At 37.6% G+C, this 11,556-nt stretch overlaps 1 long non-coding RNA gene across 1 annotated transcript; it reads left to right on the forward strand.

Annotated features, from left to right (window-relative positions):
- Positions 1–217: 217 nt before the first annotated feature.
- Positions 218–3,492, forward strand: LOC127638647 (uncharacterized). The gene is made up of 3 exons (XR_007969881.1): positions 218–354; positions 1,273–1,357; positions 2,677–3,492. It is a non-coding gene; the product is annotated as an uncharacterized LOC127638647 (long non-coding RNA).
- The last annotated feature ends 8,064 nt before the right edge of the window (positions 3,493–11,556 follow it).

Consider the following 11,556-nt stretch of genomic DNA (forward strand, 5'->3'; position numbering starts at 1 on the left):
AGTCATTAATGTTTGTTATGGAACAACTAATGCCATTTTTATTGACAGTCTTCATAAGCCTAACACCAGGAAAAAAACTTCAGGAAAGGAGCAGTGACAGTTCTGGCAGGTACTTGTTAAATCCTCATCATTATAATCATGCCTTCCAGAAATAGTCTCATGAGCTCACAAAATGATTATTCACTGAAGAGGTGGGCTGTATATGACACTGCTGCCAGGGCTTTACTTTCAACAGCACTGCCTGCTCAATAAGGAAGCTAACTGAAAACTTGGGGGAATTGAAAACTGTTGAGTGTTTCAAGCACTGAAGCAGAGAAGAAAGTGTGAAAACAACTATAACCAAGGATACAAAGGGTATGTTATGTAGTCTTGGTGATTATGTATTGGGGGAAAACATAGAAAGCATTAGTGACCGATATAATCTGATGACATTTGGCCATTTTTCCATTGTGTGTGTAGGTCAGCATTATATCAGCCATGCTGCTCTTTTGATATTAACGTGAAGATTTTAAATCTCATGTGGGTCAACTTCTAGTCTCTATGAATAGTGCTCAAAAATAAAAATTCTTAGCTTTGTTCTTAAATGTACATGTTATGAAAGACCAGAATCTGCGAAACCTCAGATTGCTTTATTGTCTTAAATACTACTTTAACCTTGTGTGGCCCAACGTAAACAAACATGGATGTTGTATTTTGGCTTTGCTATACACAATGCATCATTTAAATTCATTTAATCTGACTGATCTCAGTTCAGATGATTTGGAAAATTATGATTTAGAAAATTATTTTAATTCTATTATTTTAAATGAATAAATATGTTTTTATGTACATTCTCTTTTCCAGTTCTTTAACTTACCTAGCATTTTTCAAGGGATTTGCTCTTCACACATACCCTCAACAAAGATCTTCTGTCCATGAAACTTAAGGCAGTTAGCAGAATTACTAAACTGTCCCCCGGTGTCAATGACTGAAATAAGAATAATGAAACAATGTTTATATCTCAGAATAAAGTACTTAGAAGAGGACAAATATTCTACATTAATTTGGTCTTTTCCAAAAATTTAAATAAGCCTTTTCTCCAGAATGAAGTTTTATGTTTACTGTCAGACACACCCGCTCATCAATCATCCTTAACCCATCCATCAATCTATTTTTGACACATGGTAAATTATATGAATACTACTGTGCTATACTCATTTTAAACCATTACACCCAATTTTACTTGACCTTTTTAAAAGATTTTGTGGTAAAGCTATGTTCTTCTTACTTCAGGAAAGAGACCTGCCGACCACTAAGATGCGAAGACTGGAAGTTTTAGCTATCTACAGCTTTAATGGACAAGGACCACCTTATCCAGGTCTGGTATGGCAATATTTGAAAGACCAAACATTTCAAAGATTTGAGACAACATGATCTATGGTATAAAATAAAGTGACCATTCTGTTTGTGGTTTTCTCTATGAGAAAGCTGAATTGCACCAAATAGTCCAGGCTACGAACTGCAGTTGCAGAGAGAGCAGGAAGGCAAATAGTTTCAAGCTAAGAGCCAGGCCAACAGACATAAGATGGACACGATATTAATAAAGGAGGAGCTGCTCTCTAATAAATAGGTCAGAGGTCACCTTTTCCAAAACACAGGAATAAAGGGTAAATGGAAATTTAAATATTGCTTTATATCCCCTAGAAATATCAAAACCATAAACTTAAAACATATTTAAAAAAAATATATTATAAAAAATAATACAGTATACTTTATGTGGACATAAAGTATACATAAATACATAAAGACTTCTGAAAGTTCATGTACCCTAAAATCAACCTCATTCAGCTAAATAACTCACAATTTTGCATTAATATAATCGTGAATTCATTTCCATCTAGCCAGGGCCGGTGCTACGATTTTCATGGACATAGGCGACCATCTGACTGGGGCCCCCTGAATCAGGGTAGTTTCCCAGAGCGTATAGCCATCCTTCCAGGGAGGGCGACTGATTTGGAGGCCCCCCTTAATGCAGAGGCCATAGAAAATGTATTGTCTTGTATTAAGATGAGTTTTGGGTGATCCGATCACAAGTGTACAAGTGAGATATACAGTGCATCTGGAAAGTATTCACAGCGCTTCACTTTTTCCACCGTTTGTTATGTTACAGCCTTATATTCATTATTTTCCTCAAAATTCTACAAACAATAATGTTTACATAGAAAAACTATTTGAAAACAGGGCATATGGACACAAAAACACTTTTGGTGTGAACGACAACTTTTTGCTCCATTAATTCATGTTTTGGTACATCATCTTACAATTAAATTGCTGCAATAAAATAATTTGTCTGTCACTTTATTTTTGGTGTCTTTAACTACTATGTACTCATTAAAATACATACAATACAATGTATTTATTGTGTAACTATGTTTCTGTTGAAAATGTCACATTTGCTGCTACTGATGTTGAGGTATGGGTAGGTTTAGGAGCAGCGTTAGGGGTAAGAGTGTAACTACATGTAATTAAATGCAGGTACTTTAAATTGAAGTACATTGCAACAACATGTATGTACATAATAAGTATGTTTTATCAAATGCTTCAGTACATATATTTAAGGAGACATAATATAAAGTGAGACCCATTTTTTCAAGCCATCATTTCAAGGTTTCAATATTTTTTGTCTCTTACCAGCAGCTTCTTGCTAATAAAGACATTCAACCAGGAGAGGAAATGGTCACCAGAGACTACAGACCTCAGGACTTTGAGTCACTGAAGGCCCTGCTGAAAGGTGTCTTCTTATGTCCTGTTCTCATTGGATGAGGGGTAAAGTTAGGATCAAGCTCTGCCTGAACAATGATTGTGTAAAGCCTGAAAGTGGAATACTCTTCGTAAATATGCAAACTTAAAAGGCAACGCAAGTTTCTCGCTGAGGATATTAGTTAAAGTTACTCAAACTGTTCACATATACTGTAGCTAGGTCCCTGAAAATTAACACAACTGAATTAATGTCAAAGACATTTGAAAGTAACTATTGCCCCCTTGAGTATTGAGATTTTTTACCACAACAGTAACACAAAAATGCACATTACATACACCGATCAGCCACAACATTAAAACCCCCTGCCTAATATTGTGTAAGTCCTCCTCGTGCCACCAAAACAGCACCAACCCCTCATCTCAGAATAGCATTCTGAGATAGTATTCTTCTCACCACCATTGTACAGGTTATCTGAGTTACCGTAGACTTTGCAGGAAAGACACTGTGCCTAATAAAGATTGCATGATATTGAACCTCCCCAGCAGGTACTGACTGTCTGTTAGTGTGTTGAATGAATTGAATTTTACATAGCTTCTACAAAGAAACTGTATTTCCATAGGTTAAAGCACAAGACACATTGTCACGGTAGACCAGTAAACAAAGACCTGTTGGTTCAGAGTTTGTTGATCCAAACCAAAAGAGGAGGCTGATGTGGTTTGACCAAATGGACACTATCTAAACTGGCGAGCAATGGGTGGGAGAGTGCCCTGGACTCAGCCACGGCTGGATGGAGGATGGTACGTTAACTCTATACTCTAAGAGTGGTGGTGGTGTAGTGGGCTAAAGCACATAACTGTTAATCAGAAGGTCGCTGGTTCGATCCCCACAGCCACCACCATTGTGTCCTTGAGCAAGGCACTTAACTCCAGGTTGCTCTGGGGGGATTGTCTCTGTAATAAGTGCTCTGTAAGTTGCTTTGTATAAAAATGTCTGCCAAATACAGAAATGAAATGAAATCTACGCCCTTGGGTGAGCATGATTCAGAGGTTGAATATTCACTTTAAAATGATATGTTTAGGGTTGGGGTTTGGTAGTAGAGTTAATAAAATATGCATTAAAATTTACATCATTATACAACTTTCTGTTGTTGTAAATAAGAATTCTATTCTTAATGGACTTGCCTGGTTAAATAAAGGTTAAAAAAAATAATCACCCAATAAAAGGTCAACAACACTTATAGATTTGGTCACTGGGGGCAGTGGTTCAAATTTCAGTAAGCACAGACCAATTTCAGCTACAGAATATTTGACCATCTATCATCAAATTCATAATCTGATCAGTCTGAAACAGACACACATCAATCATACCTCAAATTGAGTCAACGTGATTTGTCATTTGCGGCTCATTTTTACTTCCATAATGATTAATTTCCAAGTGAAACAGGATATTCAACAAGAAATAGGCATTCCCACTTTACCCAGAATAGAGCCAGGCCTGAAAATGAACATCGTTTCAGAGGAAGAACAAGTAAAAAAATGTATTATAGGTTATGAATTTTTTTTTTTTCTTTGTAATAGCGTGCACCGATGAATCGTGCACAATTAGATCAAAAAGGAAATAAATAGGGTAAATTATGATTTCATGTTAACTTTAAACAACAAGTTTTTTAAAAATGTAACAACATTGAAGTTTTAAGGAGCTCAACATAGAATAAGAACAGGTATTTAAACTGTAAAACAAAAACTATAATAGCTAACAATAATAGTTATTTTCCTTGGGGGTACATTTCTGGAATTTCCCCACATTTATAATTCTCATTGACAGGTAGGGAACATTAATGACCCACACTGGAATTTTATTGACGTTTAAAAAAAATATCTAATAATGTATGATATATGTACAACAAAGGTCTCCAGTGCTCCCAGAAAGACCTGGCTTGCTTGAGAATGCTAAAAGTATTAAGGTAAGGACCTTAATGGAATATTTAATATAGAGGGATTTTTCAGTTGATTGTTTAAATAACGTCATACCACAGCACTAATAACGTAATACCACAGCACTAAAGCTATTTATATAATTCCACTACTTGTCCACTGTGAATGTGTTGAACCCATAACATGTAACAGCATTATATACTGTATATGACTGGTACAGGGCTTCTGATGTGTTTTATCCCTGCCTCTGACCACATCCCTAAAGCTGCTTATGTGCCCTGCAATCACAGCATGCTATTTAATTAAAATATAATGTAAGATAAGGACACTCCAATGGAGGCTGGATATTTTGGGAAGAACACGCTGCACTACGTATGACGCAAAAGGGCACTGAAAACCAACATGAAAACATCATCCCAATGGTGAAGTGTGGTGGAGGGAGAATCATGATTTGGTCCAGGGCCGGCGCTACCTATAGGCGAACTAGGCAGTTGCCTAGAGCCTCGGCCTTGGAGGCGAGGCCTCCAAAACATACACATGCTTATCCACCAATCAAGAGCAGCAAAATACTATGCTGTTTGTCCATTGGATATAACAATTGTCATTCACCTGTAGTTAAACCAATTAATATCACCGTTTACATGCGAGTCACTCTCAACCTCTGAAATTATGAATGAAGAGATTGTAGATGAATAAAATCCAACTTTTCTGCAAATTTATCTGATGGTGCCGAAACGAACTCATCCTTCAGGGGCTGCTAAGCGTAAGGCTAAGCAGGCACGCAAAGAAAGTGCAGCTCGTGATTCAGGTATCATCTATTTTTGAGTGATTGTAATGTATTGTAAAAAATAAACTGATTCTAACGATCAGCGTCATTTTGAGATAGATCATTTGACGGTTATTTCCAGTTCAAAAGAACGCGAGCACCGTTGATGGACTGAATTCGCTTCTGACACTTTGAATCCGAGCGTATGTAGCTACAATGCAGACTTTTGTTAGAAAAAAGAAATATGTTCTAAATGAACCGTCCGAAAGAGTCTGATTCGCGGAAATAAGCAACTGCAGGAGATATTTCCAAACCTCTGGATTGCTCTCAGAATTGCAGTTACCCTGCCAGTAACCGTAGAAGCTGCCGAGAGAAGCTTCTCAAAACTGAAGCTTGTAAAGAATTACCTGCACTCCACAATGACTCAGGAATGGCTTAGTGGACTTGCTTTAATCAGTATTAACAGAGAACTCGCACAGCAGATTTCTTATGAAGTAGTTATTGATGAGTTTGCTTCAAAAAAAAGCAGAAGAGTGCCTCTGTAGGTGGCCATGGAATAAGAATAATAAGTGCTGGTCCAGATTACTTTTCAGTTGATTTTTTTTTGTTTACATTTACATTTATGCATTTGGCAGACGCTTTTATCCAAAGCGACTTACAGTGCACTTATTACAGGGACAATCCACCCAGAGCAACCTGGAGTTAAGTGCCTTGCTCAAGGACACAATGGTGGTGGCTGTGGGGATCAAACCTACAACCTTCTGATTACCAGTTGTGATTACCAGTTAAGTGCTTTAGCCCACTACGCCACCACCACTTGTTTACATTAATTAAAGTTACATTAATATGCACATTTAAGTAAAAATATAAAAATACTGATAACAGGTTTTGTATAAATAAAATGGTTAGGAATCATATTTTTTTTCAAGTCTTTTTTATTAAATGATGTTTTATTAACAAAGTTCGGGAGGAGCTCATTCAGATAATCAACGAGATAAGAGGTATATATACTGCAGACTTACCTCTGTTCACTGACAGTTTATCAGCATCCCTCCAGCACCCCCATCTCCTCACTTTGATTTTTAATAATCTCTTATTGGATGTAAACAACACAATCCAAAATACAATGCAATCCAATGTAATACTGTGTAAATCTGGCCAAAATTCAGAGCCTGGAGCCCTCCCCTGGACAGCATGCCAAATACGCATGATCTTTACTCTATTTAATTTGATGTAAGTGTGAACTCGTGAATTCTGAAAGGTGGAGGGGAGGAGGGCATGGCGGGGGCCTCCAACATACATTTTGCCTAGGGCCTCCAAATGTCTAGAACCGGCCCTGCCTGGACCGCTTGCCATCTGAGGGAAAAATTAATTTCCAAGTTGATCAAGATGTCCTAAAAGAATATGTCAGGGTGGCTGTGTGCCAGATGAAGCTCAGTAGAAGTTAAGTGATGCATCAGGACAAACCATAAACATTTAAGTAAATCCAATACAGACTGGCTTCATGAAATGAGAATCCAGAGCCCAGACTTTAAGATGTTGTGGATTGACCTCAAGAGGGCTGTTCACACCAGACATCCTAAGAATATGGCTGAAATGAAGCAGATCTGTAAAGAAGAATGGCCCAACATTCCTTCTAAATGTTGTGCAGGTCTAATCCGCAGCTACTGGAAAGCTTGGTTGAGGTTATTGCTGCCAAGGGAGGATCGGCCAGTTATTAAATTCAAGGGTTCAGTGGCTGTGTCTCGTTTGGAAGGAGTTCCAGAGTTCGCATTTGTCAGCCACATACGTCTCGTTTCAGAAAAGAGAGTAGGACGCTTCGAATTCAGCCTTCATGGGAATTCAGAGGATGTATGAGGTGTGTCCTTCGTGGGCACTCACAACCCTCAATTCTTTGCTTCAATGGAAATGTCTACAAAAATGTTAAATATGATGTTCAAACGCAAGGAATGTTAATTCCCAAGTTGAAGTAGGCCTACCTCAGTAGATGGGTGCAGAGTAGGCCTATATCATATGTATAATACACTCACCTAAAGGATTATTAGGAACACCTGTTCAATTTCTCATTAATGCAATTATCTAATCAACCAATCACATGGCAGTTGCTTCAATGCATTTAGGGGTGTGGTCCTGGTCAAGACAATCTCCTGAACTCCAAACTGAATGTCAGAATGGGAAAGAAAGGTGATTTAAGCAATTTTGAGCGTGGCATGGTTGTTGGTGCCAGACGGGCTGGTCTGAGTATTTCACAATCTGCTCAGTTACTGGGATTTTCACGCACAACCATTTCTAGGGTTTACAAAGAATGGTGTGAAAAGGGAAAAACATCCAGTATGCGGCAGTCCTGTGGGCGAAAATGCCTTGTTGATGCTAGAGGTCAGAGGAGAAGGGGCCGACTGATTCAAGCTAATAGAAGAGCAACTTTGACTGAAATAACCACTCGTTAAAACCGAGGTATGCAGCAAAGCATTTGTGAAGCCACAACACGCACAACCTTGAGGCGGATGGGCTACAACAGCAGAAGACCCCACCGTGTACCACTCATCTCCACTACAAATAGGAAAAAGAGGCTACAATTTGCAAGAGCTCACCAAAATTGGACAGTTGAAGACTGGAAAAATGTTGCCTGGTCTGATGAGTCTCGATTTCTGTTGAGACATTCAGATGATAGAGTCAGAATTTGGCGTAAACAGAATGAGAACATGGATCCACCATGCCTTGTTACCACTGTGCAGGCTGGTGGTGGTGGTGTAATGGTGTGGGGGATGTTTTCTTGGCACACTTTAGGCCCCTTAGTGCCAATTGGGCATCGTTTAAATGCCACGGCCTACCTGACCATTGTTTCTGACCATGTCCATCCCTTTATGGCCACCATGTACCCATCCTCTGATGGCTACTTCCAGCAGGATAATGCACCATGTCACAAAGCTCGAATCATTTCAAATTGGTTTCTTGAACATGACAATGAGTTCACTGTACTAAAATGGCCCCCACAGTCACCAGATCTCAACCCAATAGAGCATCTTTGGGATGTGGTGGAACGGGAGCTTCGTGCCCTGGATGTGCATCCCACAAATCTCCATCAACTGCAAGATGCTATCCTATCAATATGGGCCAACATTTCTAAAAAATGCTTTCAGCACCTTGTTGAATCAATGCCACGTAGAATTAAGGCAGTTCTGAAGGCGAAAGGGGTCAAACACAGTATTAGTATGGTGTTCCTAATAATTATTTAGGTGAGTGTATATTAATATATCGTATAATTCAAATAAAGTAGCCTATTAGACTAAAAGTACACCTGCAAAATCTATTTTGTTTTCTCTTTACATCATAATAACTCTCCTCAAATTTACCTCATACATTCCCTTCCAGAGGGACTTTGATCCCTTCTCACTCAAAGCGCTCACGCTTGTTAAAGAGTGGCGTGCTGTCATAGCAACCATATTACGCTCCGTTTCCGTTTGTCCTACGGAGACCTTTTCGTTTAAATGAGGCTTGTTTAAAGGAGGACACTCGGTATACTACAGCATTCAAACGACGCGTCCTACCTAGCATGCAGCCTTCGAAACGAGACGCAAATGTTACATGCTTTCGCGCTGCAGTGCCTACCAAAATTTTAAACAAAGCAGGAGAAAACACAGTGGTGTAGATATTGCGCACATTGGTTCTTGTGTGTATTGTCACTATTTTTGCTGAATGAGTAAAAGTGATTTCACACACACACACACACACACACACACACACACACACACACACACACACACACACACACTCACTTTGAGAACCACTGAGATAAACTAACATTTGATTTTGATTCTTGCGGATTACGTTTTCTGGGGGCAAGAGGTTGAAGTAATTTTTCAGCATGTTTAAGACTTCTGAGCAAGCAATAAACTACATCTTCTGACAGATTAGAATGCCCAAAGTCATAAAGGTCATTACTATCTGTCCAGATTGGAGGTCTTGTCAGCTTTTCACTTGGTGCATGGACTTCTTGTTGTATAACATGCCACATACAGTTTCCACTTGACTCATGCTACACATGTCACTCCAGTGAATCTGTCCCTCCTCTGGCGCATCTGGACCAATAAGAACATGGCCAATCACACTATTTCGCAGTAGGCATGTGTCTGCAAAATGAAAATGAAAATATTAAATTATCAATGATATACAGTATTTTTTTTAATGATATATGATATTTAATGATATTAGCAGGATATTAGAGTAAACCACTGTGATTTTCACACCTGTATGCACTGAAGACCAGCATGAGAGGTAAATGAGTGACATATGAGGGAAGGTCGAACAGACATGGTGTATTTCCATTTTCTCCTTGACTTTTTATCGAGCAAATCAACAAACCATTATTAAGGAGACTGATCACCAAAAGGCAATCTGTTGAAAAAGAAGGAATGATATTCATGAAATCTTGATGAAAATATATATATGTTGGCCTATTTCTATTTAAGGGTGTTTCTTCAACTTCAGGCACTTTTATGTCCCATGTTTTTATTAAATATAACAGATTTTTTTTGTTTGTTATATAAGTCACTGTTGGAAACCTTTTTGTTTTTTTAAATATGCCTTTATTATTTCTATTTGTTCATTTTCACATGCTTTTAAAATTTTAAAAACAGTTTTTTTTATTGTTTTACCCTTCTGCAGATCCAGACTTTTAATAATAAACTATGACAATCCATTACTTAAATATGAATAATAATTATTATTATTATTATTATGTTTAAAAGTATGATGATCTAAACAAAGAGAGGAATAAATGTAATTTAAATATATATATTTAATTAAAAAAATAATATATATATTTATAATACACTTTTATTTATTTTTTTATTTACTTGCTACTTTGCTCTACATTTGCAGTCAATTTGCAAACTAGCATTCACCTCCAGAGACTATGATATTCTTAATCATGCTGACTACAATGGAGACAGATGCTACATGTGTGAATGACATGAAGGTCATGACTTCTCATTGCTGAGCTTTGAGCAGGTCTGTAAATGGAATGGATGAGACTGCTGAGGGGGGGATTAATCTACAATGTCATTAAAATAGAATGATCTCTTGCGGATCTTGGCCCAGTAGGACAAGCATTTAATCCTACACATTAAAAGCAAACATTTAGGCTTACTTTAAAATAGATAAATCCTCAAGCTTTTACATAACAGTACAGCAAGCTGGATCTGCTGAATACAATATAGGCAGACATATTGTCTTATCATGACAAACATATTAGTTTATACAATAGGAAGGAGTTGTGGTGCAGTATGCTTTCCTATAGCCCAGGACATTTAAAAATGTTCTGGGAACTGTATTTAGTGTATTTGGACAGCATGATACCTCTTGATATTTTAAGATATGTGTAATTTAAAGTTTTGGGTGAGCTTTCCATTTTGTTGTTAATACAGAATTAAACAAGAGAATGAAAGTTAAAAAAATATATATTGGAGAAGATGAATAATCTTTGGTTTTTTAATTAAAGGAATAATTCCTTAAATTATAATTCTATCATTATTCATTCACTCTTTTTCTGTCAATTTCGTATAACTTTTTTTTCCTCTGTGGAAGATATTTTCATAAGATATTTGTGAGATAATGCATATGACTAAAATGGTTTAATCTTTGTTTTCAGAAGTGATACATTTATCACTATAAATCTTGACACACATCATACATCAATTAAAATATATTTGTGTGCTGCAGCTGAAAAATAGTCGGCATAAGGGTGAGTAAATTGTGAGAGAATTATACATTTTGGGCTTTAAATGTAAGAATGAATTTGCATTGTTTGCGCATTAAGTCTGCATAGCAACCACAAGGGGGCAGCTTGAATCATAAAATGACAAATTGGATCTTGTTGACAAATTGGAAACCCTATACTTTGTGTACACAAGGAAATGAAGGCCACATTAATGGCACTTTTCCACTGCACGTTACGGTTCGACTCAACTCGACTCTACTCGCTTTACTTTTCTGGGCTTGCTTTTCCACTGCTGTTTAGTGCCGCCTCAACGTGGGTGGGATTATAGGCTGATCATCATAGTTGTGCCGCCTCTACTGCCGTGACATCATCTTAAACGTGACACAAACATTACTGA

Source organism: Xyrauchen texanus, chromosome 46 (assembly GCF_025860055.1).
Source record: "Xyrauchen texanus isolate HMW12.3.18 chromosome 46, RBS_HiC_50CHRs, whole genome shotgun sequence".
Taxonomy (NCBI): Eukaryota; Metazoa; Chordata; class Actinopteri; order Cypriniformes; family Catostomidae; genus Xyrauchen; species Xyrauchen texanus.